The sequence below is a fragment of the Polypterus senegalus genome, chromosome 10 (assembly GCF_016835505.1).
Source record: "Polypterus senegalus isolate Bchr_013 chromosome 10, ASM1683550v1, whole genome shotgun sequence".
NCBI lineage: Eukaryota > Metazoa > Chordata > Cladistia > Polypteriformes > Polypteridae > Polypterus > Polypterus senegalus.
In genome coordinates, this window is record NC_053163.1 from 4,139,330 (window position 1) to 4,153,074 (window position 13,745).

The 13,745-nt window shown below is 40.3% G+C and overlaps 1 long non-coding RNA gene across 1 annotated transcript in view; it reads right to left on the reverse strand.

The window, feature by feature from the left end:
* Positions 1-3,786: 3,786 nt before the first annotated feature.
* Positions 3,787-13,745, reverse strand: part of LOC120536557 — a 14,138-nt gene continuing 4,179 nt past the window's right edge. Inside the window, exons 2-3 of the long non-coding RNA XR_005635148.1 lie at positions 10,499-10,501; positions 3,787-3,797 (exon numbers count right to left, since the gene is read on the reverse strand). This is a non-coding gene — a long non-coding RNA (uncharacterized LOC120536557). The remainder of the gene's footprint in view (positions 3,798-10,498; positions 10,502-13,745) is intronic.

Below are 13,745 nucleotides of genomic sequence, written 5' to 3' on the forward strand. Positions count from 1 at the left end.
TTTATTATTTAGGGAGAAAAAAAATCCAAACCTACATCATAGCCCTGTGTGAAAAAGTAATTGCCCCCCTTGTTAAAAAATCACCTCACTGTGGTGTATCACACCTGAGTTCAATTTCCTGATTACTGCCACACCTGTTTCAATCAAGAAATCACTTCAATAGGAGCTGCCTGACACAGAGAAGTAGACCAAAAGCACCTCAAAAGCTAGACATCATGCCAAGATCCAAAGAAATTCAGGAACAAATGAGAACAGAAGTCATTGAGATCTATCAGTCTGGTAAAGGTTATAAAGCCATTTCTAAAGCTTTGGGACTCCAGTGAACCACAGTGAGAGCCATTATCCACAAATGGCAAAAACATGGAACAGTGGTGAACCTTCCCAGGAGTGGCCGGCCAACCAAAATTACCCCAAGAGTGCAGAGACGACTCATCCGAGAGGTCACAAAAGACCCCAGGACAACGTCTAAAGAACTGCAGGCCTCACTTGCCTCAATTAAGGTCAGTGTTCACGACTCCACCATAAGAAAGAGACTGGGCAAAAACGGCCTGCATGGCAGATTTCCAAGACGCAAACCACTGTTAAGCAAAAAGAACATTAGGGCTCGTCTCAGTTTTGCTCAGAAACATCTCAATGATTGCCAAGACTTTTGGGAAAATACCTTGTGGACTGATGAGACAAAAGTTGAACTTTTTGGAAGGCAAATGTCCCGTTACATCTGGCATAAAAGGAACACAGCATTTCAGAAAAAGAACATCATACCAACAGTAAAATATGGTGGTGGTAGTGTGATGGTCTGGGGTTGTTTTGCTGCTTCAGGACCTGGAAGGCTTGCTGTGATAGATGGAACCATGAATTCTACTGTCTAGCAAAAAATCCTGAAGGAGAATGTCCGGCCATCTGTTCGTCAACTCAAGCTGAAGCAATCTTGGGTGCTGCAACAGGACAATGACCCAAAACACACCAGCAAATCCACCTCTGAATGGCTGAAGAAAAACAAAATGAAGACTTTGGAGAGGCCTAGTCAAAGTCCTGACCTGAATCCAATTGAGATGCTATGGCATGACCTTAAAAAGGCGCTTCATGCTAGAAAACCCTCAAATAAAGCTGAATTACAACAATTCTGCAAAGATGAGTGGGCCAAAATTCCTCCAGAGCGCCGTAAAAGACTCATTGCAAGTTATCGCAAACGCTTGATTGCAGTTATTGCTGCTAAGGGTGGCTCAACCAGTTATTAGGTTCAGGGGGCAATTACTTTTTCACATAGGGCCATGTAGGTTTGGATTTTTTTTCTCCCTAAATAATAAAAACCATCATTTAAAAACTGCATTTTGTGTTTACTTGTGTTATATTTGACTAATGGTTAAATGTGTTTGATGATCAGAAACATTTTGTGTGACAAACATGCAAAAGAATAAGAAATCAGGAAGGGGGCAAATAGTTTTTCACACCACTGTACATGTAAAAAGTTATACATAATGGAAAGTGTTTACGTGCAGCAAACAATCACTCCATTCTAGACTGAATGATTTCTGAATGATATTGAAAAGGAAAAAGAAAGTCATCACCTTTAAGGCATTTGCTGTGTGTGAGCCTTAAGAGTCATTTCACTACACACGGTGTGTGACAGGGCTGGCTGTGCCTTTGTGAGGACCACACTTTCCATACTACTAGGCACTGCAATACAGATTATCAAGTATTATGCATTTCTGCAAATCAATTATGTAGCATTTCAACAATTTAAATACATTACAATTTGCTAACAACTAAACGTAACCATAAATATGCCGACCTGCACATTCAGTTAATGTCACCTAATGGCACAGATGAAACTGATCTTTGAAGAACAAGGAAAACGGTCAAAAAGTGACCCTCCACAAAATCAACTCTATGAAGCCATTCATTGCCTAAATCAGAGATGCCCAAACTAGGGCCCGCGGGCATGGTAATGTTTGATTTGGCCCGCCACACCATCTGAGAGGGGGTTGGGGATGCCTTCGACACAGATCGTCATTTGTAGTTTAACATAACATTTTTGTTTGTTTTATTGTTGAACTACAAAAGAGTAAACCGATATTAAATGTTTAAATTAAATGTAAATTAATTTGATTTTTTTCTTTTCGTGCATGCACAATTCAAGGTGCAGCACCGCCTGCTTTGCGACACTCCACATCAATTAACATCAACAAATTAACAAACGCAATCCTGGAGAAATCAAGGTGGTGGCACACAGGCAAGAGAAATTTAAAAGAAAAAGTTTGGCAAGACGAGTTTTTATTCACTGAAAATCAAATCAAAGGCAGTATGTCTAGTTTGCAAACAGTCGGTTGCTGTTTTAAAAGATTACAGTATCCGTCGTCATTATGAAACAAAACTTTCTGCAGCTTTCTCAAAGTACAGCGGCGAGGTGCGAAAACAGAAGGCTAACGAGCTGCTTGCTAAACTTGGATTCGAACAGAGCGCGCTGCTGCGTCCTTTAACAGCACAAGAAAGCGCCACACGGGCCACTTATCAGATTTCCACTCTGAAGTGGAAGAGCCTTCGCTCAGAAGCAAACGAAGTGACTCTCACCTACAAAATATCTTGTCTTTGTCTGTAAGTCAGCTACAGCCCAATCTTGAAAAACTTCTGAAAAATAAGGACCAGTTTCAGATCTCTTATTAGCTCACGGACATTGCAACCGAATGGTTTGATTATTGCTTACAGCTTGACTGGTGTGTCTGGCATTGAACTGTATTGTACATTGAACACTTGCAGATTGTTTGTTTTTATTGTAATAAGTTCATTAAGCGTTGCTGCCTCACAGTTAGGAGACCCGTCTGGGTTCGCTTCCCGGGTCCTCCCTGCGTGGAGTTTGCATGTTCTCCCCGTGTCTGCGTGGGTTTCCTCCCACAATCCAAAGACATGCACGTTAGGTGGATTGGCGGTTCTAAATTGGCCCTAGTGTGTGCTTGGTGTGTGGGTGTGTTTGTGTGTGTCCTGCGGTGGGTTGGCACCGTGCCCAGGATTGGTTCCTGCCTTGTGCCCTGTGTTGGCTGGGATTGGCTCCAGCAGACCCCCGTGACCCTGTATTCGGATTCAGCGGGTTAGACAATGGATGGATGGATGGAAAATGCAAAACTTTACAAATAAAATTGCATTAGTTAATCAGATTAAAGTTGTTTTATATTTATTTTAAATTATGAAATCAATAAGGGGAAACCATAGCAACTTTAAATGTAATGCAGTTTGATATATGATGCAAAATTTACTTTTGGCCCGCGGCACCTCAGTCAAGTTTGATTTTTGGCCCTTCACAGGAAAAAGTTTGGGCACCCCTGGCCTAAATGTTAGGAACAGTAAAGCAAATTTTATGCTATTAATTGTACTGACAGAAATAATTCAGTCAACATTTTCATATTCTTCAGTAATGAAAAAGAAGTGTGGGGGAGAAAAGTCCTCGCTCTTTCCTATCTTGTCTGGAAATGCTGGAAGCAGAAACAATTGCCATTTAATAAGTCAGTTAGAGCACACAAAACACTCATTTTTAAAGACCACCATTCTCTGCCCCCATAATGCCACTGACACAACACAAGGCTGAAGAAAGACAAGTCAGGGAAGGCCTCACTGAAGACCTGCTGTGTGACCTGTTGGTCAAAGTCTTTTTGTGAAGTTCTAAAGTACAGTAATCCCTCGCTATATCGCGCTTCGACTTTCGCGGCTTCACTCTATCGCGGATTTTATATAGAGAAAAGCCAAGCAAAATGACACCTTTTATTGGCTAACTAAAAAGTTAGCCAATAAAAGATGTCATTTTGCTTGGCTTTTCTCTACATTCATAATGGCTAACACGGTACAACAACCTAGTACTGTGGATTTTATATGTAAGCATAACTAAATATATAACGCGGATTTTTCGCTGCTTCGCGGGTTCTGCGGACAATGTGTCTTTTACTTACTGTACATGCTTCCTCAGTTGGTTTGCCCAGTTGATTTCATACAAGGGACGCTATTGGCGGATGACTGAGAAGCTAACCAATCAGAGCACGCAGTTAAGTTCCCCTGACTGAGAAGCTAACCAATCAGAGCACGCAGTTAGGTTCCTGCCTGCTGAATGTTAACCAGGAAGTGTCGTCTCGCTCATTCACTCAGCATCAACGTGTTTCTCTGTGTAAAGAGTTGTGCTCTTTTGTGTTTATCTTTGTGTATAGTCAAGCCCTTCATTATGGCTTCAAAACGATCAGCTACTGCTTCAGGGGCCGTGCCGAAGCGCAAACGGAAGATGTTAACGATTGCGAAAAGGTAAACGCTTTGGATTTGTTGAAGGCTACGATTCTTTTTATTTAAAAAGTAGGAAAGGAATATAAGATCTACGGCCACAGTGTCCTTTTAACCAGGGTGCAAAACGAGTTGTAAGTGGATGTAATAAGGCAGTAGTCGGGATGGAATCTGCTTTAGGGATTGAAGAAGAACAACGGCGGTGCTACACAATCGTCTGAAGTGGCTCCTTTAAGGGCTGTAACGCTCTCCTTTGTTGTGCAGTAAAATTAAACTCATTGTTATCGGACAAGTCATCGTGTCATTGTTGGTGAGTAACCATAATTAATTTTCTACTTACAGTACTTAGTACATGTACGTATGTTTAGTGTCACTATACACACACACATTTACTGTATACTATTTTTCTTGCGTTGTACGTATTTATTGCTGGTGGAATGTCTATCGTAATGGCTGTAACATAAGTGATATCGGAGACACTCAATATCTTTAAAATAATATTTAGGTTTTACTGTATATAAACAGTGTGTTTATATACATAATTTCAATGAATCTTACCTAATATCTAAGAGAATACAAAAGGGATTACGCTGTATAACTCTGCGGGGAATATTTATAAACAGTGTGGGAGAGTTTATAAGGGCTTAAAATATATAAAAATAACCATAGAAACATATGGTTTCTACTTCGCGGATTTTCACCTATCGCGGGGGGGTCTGGAACGCAACCCCCGCGATCGAGGAGGGATTACTGTATATAAAATAAGTGTCAGAAAACTGAGAATTACGAAGCACTACCCGTGGGACACAGAATGTCCTTCTTCTCGTATGGAAAGTGAAGACCGATGTCTTGAATGGAAGATTAAAAAAAAATGTAGAAATACTGTAAGTTGACAAATTCTTATAACTGTTCTTCCCTTAAAAAAAAAGCTTGAAAAGTTATACACGTCTAATGCTGGATTTGCAATATTAGGGACAACACCACCATCTTCTAATTTATGGCATGTCTTCCTAAAAAATGTAAATCGGGAAATTAAAATAAATTCTATGAATAAAAAAAAAAAAAAAATCGCAATATTCAAATAAATCTTACACTTAAACCACTGACCTGACTGAAATCAAATGCTCTTCCAGTGGCAATGTAGAGAGCATACTAAAAATAAAAAGCAAATTATTATTTGAAATCAACATTTACATCTGACTACTGGCAAAGTGTCTCAACTTCCCACGAGCAGTCCAGGCTGTCAGTCTGTTTGTGTGGATTCGATCATTTGAAGATCTGATTAGTTAGTAAAGGAGATATCTGTGTGGGTTTTGTGTCTTATACTAGCATATCATATTGATATTCATATTCCCTTCTTCTGTGGTTCCTTCCAGCTACCTGGCAATTTTCCTACAGACAAAAATGTGTTTTGTCAAAATTGATTTATATTACATTAATGTTTATTAAAAACACAGTTGATATGAGCTTTGCAGATGGAATATCATTGCAGAACTGGATTAATAATATTTAATTCTGAACATGTGCCAATTAATAATTTTATCACACAGAAGCAAGAATTACTTAACCAAAATGTAGCTGGAGCCTTTCATCACTTTATATGACAATGATGTTCATTTCAGATTACAAGAGTAGAATTATTAGTAACTGAACAGGTAGAGAAATAGTGAACATCAGATAATATCATCTTTTAAATGAACAAATAAATTTATAAAGGGAGTGACTTTGGCTTCACACACGAGACCACAGCACACCATTACAGATATTTTAGAACCTTGAGGACGTTTTACTGCTGTGCCGTTATGAATTATTTACACAGCTCTTCCAAAATAACTGAAGTGAAAACTATTAGGATCAATTTTTTTAAAGAAGAATAGTTGAAATGGGCAGCCGCCATCACTAGGTGACAGGTAAATAACGAACAGTCCTGCTGAGATGCTGATCTTGGGAGATATGGGCTGAGGTTCAAACGGAGTGAACTGAACATATGAACAAAGATAAAAAAAAAGAAAAATAAAACTTTTGATTGCTGGAACTGAACAGTTGAACAAAGAACTTGAACTCTTTTGAATGCTTGAACTGCAAGACACCATATTTACTTGTGCACAGTGGCTTTATGTGAGTGTTTAATTTAATTGTGTTACTAGATAATATTTAATTTTCAATATCATTAATTACATGTTACTTAAATCCCAACGATACATTGGTATGAGCAAATATGGAAGTCTCTTTTTTTTTTTTTAAAAAAAAAAAAACCTGAACAATTCAATATAGCGGCCGTCTCCAAAGCCATGATGGTCACTGGAGTCGAGAAAGTGAATAATTTTGTTTTTTGGATACATAACCTGAAAAATACAACATGCCTGATTTTTTTTTTTTTTGAAGAATTCAGAATCCTACATTGTATATACATATGTTGACCCAACTGGCAATGCATACATTTCAATAAATTATAGATTATTTAGAAATGCATAAGTTTCATTAATTCATTCTTCATGATCTTTGTCATATTCTACTAAATATTTTAAAAGAGAAAATTGTTAATACACAGTCATGGATTAATTAGTCTAAAATTATTCAAAGCTAGCTTTTCAAAAGGTGAAAAAGTACACAGTGTACTATTCTGTCAAATAAAATCATGTTGTTAAGGTGAATATCTAGCTGCATTAAAGTGTATTAAAAGTGTCAATGAATCAAACTGTACAAGCTATACGATATCTTCAAGAGAGCTTGACATACTGTACCTCCATGAACAGCTACTGTCCTTTTGTGGCCCTGTAAGTGGCTGATGAGGCCTTCATGATCTGATCTTTTCTAGCAAACTCCTGAGCACCAAACACAACTGGGGGTTCCTCTGTGTTCTTCAATATACTTCTGTGTCTCTGGTGAATATAAAATTGATATAAAGTTCTTAAAACTGACAAACATGCACAAGAACAATCGTTTCACTTTATTTCAATTGAAAAAAAACTTCAAAAGCGGTATTTTTGAAAAATGCAGGAGAGGTGGGCACGAAACATTTAATATTGTTTTAGGAGTTCAAACAAACTGTAATATCATTGAAAGAACTTTATAAAATAACAACAACAATAATAATAATAATAGCAACAACATGATTCTGTCCTGGCTGTTCTTTTCCTCATTATTGTCTACAATCTAATTTGAACTTTCTTGAACTGCAGGTAATTGAATATTGCATTCACACGTGCCCTTTGTTTCTAGCTACTTATTAAAATTTGCAGTTATGTACTGTAAATATATATACAGAACTATGAAAAAATATCATCGAAACTGACCCAAGTATATTCAAACTTCAGACTAGCAACATTACTATAATTGAAAAATCAGTATATCTACTATTAACTGTGTTTTTCTTAGAAACTTATGCAAACAAGAAGCTTTCTGTGGAACATTACCTTATACAGGTATTGGCTCAATCTCTCTGTATTGTCTTTCTGAAATATATTTTGATATCTAAAATACCAGGTTACTGATCGGTTTTGCTTCTGATTAACTTGCATATACGTATACAGGACAAATGGTGAATGATATTCTGGCAATTATAAGTACTTATTTCACGGTCACTTATGCTGTATTTGATTGCAATCCGTTACACTGCGCGATGGTTAATCATACTCAACAACGGTCAATTACAAATAACAATTGTTATAAAAAATATTGACTGCTGAATCCGTCGATTTACTACTCGAGTATTCCGAACAGCCCTGTAACAATTAGCTACACAAAGCGACCAGTTTCTTGTTTAACTGTTAGTAGTTTCTTAGATGCTTAGTACTGCACGGAACACTTTATTGCACTGTGGTATAATTCGTACCCTAGCAGTAAAGTATACTATTAACTAATATTAGTAAAACTTGCACCAAACTCACTGCTATCTTGATTTCCAACTCAAACTCTTTCTTCTTCTCCTTAACTCGAAAAGCTTTCAAAAAGATTTATTTAAAGTCCACCATTCCTTCGAACTCCGACAAAAACAACGATGACAACATCGAAACTGACATCAGAGGGCGTTCCGTGTCTAATTTCATAGGTATTGCAGGCTGCAGCCAGACTCTTCTCAGGGGTGCCTGGCGTGAGTGGATTGTGTTCCGGAGAGTCCAGTGTAAGTGAAGCAGAGTTTGTAGAGGTGGGCGTAATGCAGGGGTCGGCTCTCGATTAACTTTAATGTCGACCACTTCGGCAGCATGTTTGTCATGAGTGCGAAGAAACGGAGCGACGGTAAGAATTTAATCGGTCCCTGATCGTTAAACGGGTGGGGCGAGAAAGGGGAGGGACAGAGGGGAAGGGAAAACCTACTCCGGTAAGTCTTGAGTCATCAGCTTCGAGGCCTCCATTCTCCTCGACGCCACGCAGTTCGTGTTGACGAAGCGCCGAACAGCAGCTGAGCCAGCCGACCGGGAACTGAAGGGGAATAAAGGTGCGCGACGGAGACGGCAGGCCGAACGCAGGGGACTGGAAGAAAGTGGGTGGCAAGTGACAGGGAAGGAAGTATGACGTCAGTACGAAGAGTGGCCGTGTGCTTGAAGGTAGTGGGCGTACCGGTCAGTGTGTGGGATCGTAGGGTGACAGTTTGGGGGGCGAATTAATGTGATCAGAGCTACTGGAAAAGTGCGGGTTCGTTTGAACGGAGGTTTATGCTCTTCCGGGAGCAGACAAAGGCTTATTGAAGAAAAATAATGCGTGAAGAGTTTGTTAGGGCTGTGCAGGACCAATGTGTGTGTCAGTATTTGTAGGGTCAAGGGGATCAGACTCCCAGAGAAACCTAAGGTTTGTACGGAAGCGTATTAGGGCCACGGTATAAAAAAAAAAAAAATACGGACACAGCGAAGAAAAAAAAAGTTTAAATGTCGAGATTAAAGTCGACATGCTGACTTTATTCTCGACATTTGCACTTTATTCTCGCCATTTATGTCGAGATTAAAGTCGACATTTACACTTTATTCTATTGTTTATTTTGTCAGTAGAATGTCGCAAACTAAACATCTTTAAATGAATGTTTAATTTACTAGATTTTCTCAAACCCCTTCATTAATTAATGTAGCACATGAAATGCTTTATATTAAGTGTTCCCCGACCCAGTTGTTAATCTCTATGCGCTTCTTCAACTGACTTCCTCCGCACTGAGAGGTGCCGGCAGCGATCGCCGCACATTGACTTCATGATATTCCTCCTCTAAGAACATTCAGAATACTAAGAGAAATACTTGATACCTTCTTCAAGATGAAATGCACTAAAGCATGTATTAAACATGGGTGGCGGGGGGCACGGTGGCGTGGCTATAGAGCTGCTCCCTTGCATTAAGGGGTCCCCAGTTGTATGTTCAGTGTAGTGCAAAGTCCCAAAAACTGGATATATGAATGGGTATCACACAGGTTTAACTTAAATATTGTGTAAATATTGGGCTTGGTGGGTCGGAGACACGAACACAGGATTAAATGGATGTTCTTCTGAGCGGGCTTTCTTTATTGCATGCGTGCTGTCTTTATCTGACGTACTAAACCTCCAGTTTCTATCCTTGCTTTTTTCTTTCTGCACATAACCAATCACCACAAGATAAACGTCTTTGTGAAATTAAAACAAGTTATAAACTTAGACCTCAGAGTTTTCAGAACTTTAAATTATTAAAGCATGTGGGGGCACGGTGCTTGCTGGGATGGAGTTTTCAGAAATTAAAAAAATCTTCATTCTACATGTTTAATTATGCCATCCATTCAGGGTTGCGCCCATCCCAGCAAGCATCTTGTGCGAGGCAGGAGTAAATCCTGAATGAGACGCCAACACATCGCAGGGTGAATACGTGCAACATATAAAGTAGCAGGGTCAATAATACATAACAAAAGCCCACATCCTACATGTCTTTGAAAGGAAACTGAAACACGCCGAGTAGACCCACCAGAAAAACATGCAAACTCAAGGCAGGGAACACCCGGGACCCCCTTGCTGTGAAGCAGCAGTGCAACCACCACGCCACCGTGCCCCCATATGCTTTAATACATTTTAAGTTTTGAAAACTCTGGTTTATAACTTGTTTTAATTTCACAAAGACGTTTATCGTGTGGTGATTGGTTATGTGCAGAAAGAAAAAACAAGGATTGGAACTGGAAGTTTAGTACGTCAGATAGAGACAGCACGCATGTAATAAAGAAAGTCCGTTCAGAAGAACATCCATTGAATTCTGCGTTCGTGTCTCCGACCACCACATCACGAACCCAACATTTACACGCTATTGCAGTTAAACCTGTGCGATACCCATTTATATATCCAGTCTTTTGGAGCCTCGTCACACTTGCCATAAAGTTCACTACACAGAACATACAACTGGGAACCCCTTAATGCAAGGGAGCAGCTCTATAGCCACGCCACCGTGCCCCCCGCCACCCATGTTTAATACATGCTTTAATGCATTTCATCGTGAAAAAGATATCAAGTATTTCTCTTAGTATTCTGAATGTTCTTAGAGGAGGAACATCATGAAGTCAATGTGCGGCGATCGCTGCCGGCACCTCTCAGTGCAAGTGGAAGTCAGTTGAAGAAGCGCATAGAGATTAATAACAGGGTCGGGGAACACTTAATATAAAGCATTTCATGTGCTACATTAATATATGACGGGGTTTGAGAAAATCTAGTATATTGAACATTCATTTTAAGATGTTTAGTTTGCGACATTCTACTGACAAAATAAACAATAGAATAAAGTGTAAATGTCGACTTTAATCTCGACATAAATGATGAGAATAAAGTGGAAATGTCGAGAATAAAATCAACATGTCGACTTTAATCTCGACATTTAGACTTTTTTTTTTTTCTTCTTCACTGTGTCCGTATTTTTTTTTCACCCGTGGCCCTAATACGCTTCCATAGGTTTGAGCCCAAGTGTACAGAGGGCATACAAAACCTGTTGCCGCAAAATGTGGTGTGTGCAATACCATATAATTAAACTTATTTTTTATATCGCACTCTTCAGTGATTGCAGCTGCAGAGCTCTGTGAACAATTTTAAATTAAAATCCAAATCTGGATTATCCTTATTACTAAATACAGAACTGGTGCAAATCTGTCGGGTATAGTGTGGGCATACACGGATGTCTGCTGGAATAAAGGAGTGAAGGGTGTCCATGTTTGCTGGGTGAAGGGTCCTAAAAGCAATTTAAGATTTGAACCCATTTGGGGCATACACAGAGGTTGTTGGCGCAGAATTGGGCTGTCAGGGCACGGCATGGGCATTTGGAGCTGTTGGTAAGATTGAGATGTGCCCATGTTAAACTGAAAGCAAAAGACATCTGTTCCATTAGCAGCAGAAATTGGCTGGAATGAAAACCTCCAGCCGCTGTAGCCCCCGAGGATCTAAGATTGTTAGAATAGAAGATCAAAGTGTGGCAGTGTATGATATGAGGAACGTATATAGGGGCAGTCAAAGATTGTTAGAGCAAAATTAGATTACAGTAGATAAACTTTACTGATAGCAAGGGGAAGGTCACAGATATGGTGTATGTGGGTATGTGCATGGTATGGAGCGGGCATCCAGTAGGACTACATATTAATTTGAAGGCAAAATATGTCTATGGGATCATCAGCAGCAATTGGCACTAATTGAGAAAATGGCTGGAATGTAAACCTACAACTACTCCACTGTAGCCCCCCAGGATCCAAGTTTGTAGGAATACGAGGTCTAAGTGGCCCAATATTTGTGGGGTAAAGTTGACCAACTTACAGAGAAGCCTAATGTTTGAACCCAAGTGTATAGGGGGCATACAAGGACTGTTAGAGCAAGAAATGGTGTCTATGCGTGGTATGGAATGGGCACACTGGGCTGCCTGTAGGAATGCAGGATCGAGGTGTGTCTGTGCTTGTAGGATAAAAGTGACAAGGTTTACAGGGACCCAGGAAGGTTTGAACGTATATATGAGTATAGGGGGCTTACAAAGGCCGCTGAAGCGAAATATGGTGTAAGTGGGTATGTGCGTTTTGTGGAAGGGGTATACTGAGCTCTCTGGAGCAATGTCACCTCGAGGTGTCTCTTTGTTGAAATGAACCGTAAAGATGTTGGATCCATTAAGCTGCAGTATTTGAGACTAATAGAGAAAATGGCTGGAATGAAAACCTGCGTCCACCGCGGCCCACCAGGATCTAAGTTGGACACCCCGGGTCATTATGGTCATGTGTACAGAGGACAGAGAAATAATATACTGTAATAGTGCTGGGAAAAAGTGCATCCATGCTTGTGAGGTTACGGTGCAGAGTAGAGCTGGGGTTTGGCACAAAGAACGCAGGGAGCTAAAACCATCCTTACGGGGTCTTTGTGTCACTTGTACAAATCAGGAGCTGTTCGCTAAAAGCATCCTTACGGGGTCTTTATGTCACATTTACAAGTCAGGAGCTGTTAGCTAAAACTATAAAATTTGCCTGTTTAGCCCCACCTGGGGTACCAAGTGCAGTTATGGCCTCCATATAACCAAAAAGGACAAAGTCGCGCTAGAGAAAGTCCGGAGAAGAGCAAGCAGGCTGATTACAGGACTGAGGGGTCCGAGTGTTGAGCAGAGATTGAAAGAGTTGAACTTTTTTTTTTTTTAATTTAAGCAAACGGAGACTAAGAGGGGTCACGATCAACGTGTTTAAAATTATGGAGGGAATTGATATAGCAGATCCCAGCGGTCACTTTTAAAACAAATTCTGCAACGAGAATGACTAGAAACGGCTCTGGGGGGAAAATTTTGCACAAATGTTAGAAAGTTTTTCTTCACACAGACACGTGAAATAACCGACCAGGTTGTGTGGGCAGGTAGGACTCTACTGTATGGGCCGACTTGGAGAATCTCGGTGAGCGGGACCGGCGTGCGTGTTGAGCTAAGTGGCCTGTTCTTATGACAATTGTTCAGGTTTTCTTACTTCGGTGTGCTGATGATCGTGCAACCAGGCATCGTGATTAGCGAGTAGAACCACCTGACCTCGAAACATCCGCCTTCCTTACCAGAACAATCCCAGAGTACATTACTGTGCTCATTTAGTATCATTAAATATTGAAAGAGAAAACCTAACGAAAGGGGATAGGGAGAGACCACTTGCAGTGTAAAGCGACTGATCTTTATTTAATGCAGGCGTCAGAATTAATTCAGGCGGCTCCACGTTGAATTGAGCAACATGACGGTTGAGCGGGGCTCGCCATCGATGCTCGCCCTCGCAACTTTCTTGAAGAGCAAAGTAAATTTGCATCGTGGTGGGTTGTCGGCGGTGGGGCATTCAGGAACGCTGCTTGTTTTCCACACCTTGCACAAACAGCGCTAGTGCCATTAAGATTTTTTTCTTTTTATCGAGTATTGCCTTGCTGTTCTTGTCGGATGGTTACAACACAGCCATTTATAACTTCCGGCGACCTTTACCCACCTTGGCATTATGTTACCGTGTGGATTTAGCCAAATGTCACGCCGCCATACGAGTGAGCAGAGTGCGAGAAGTGATAGGTGAGGCATA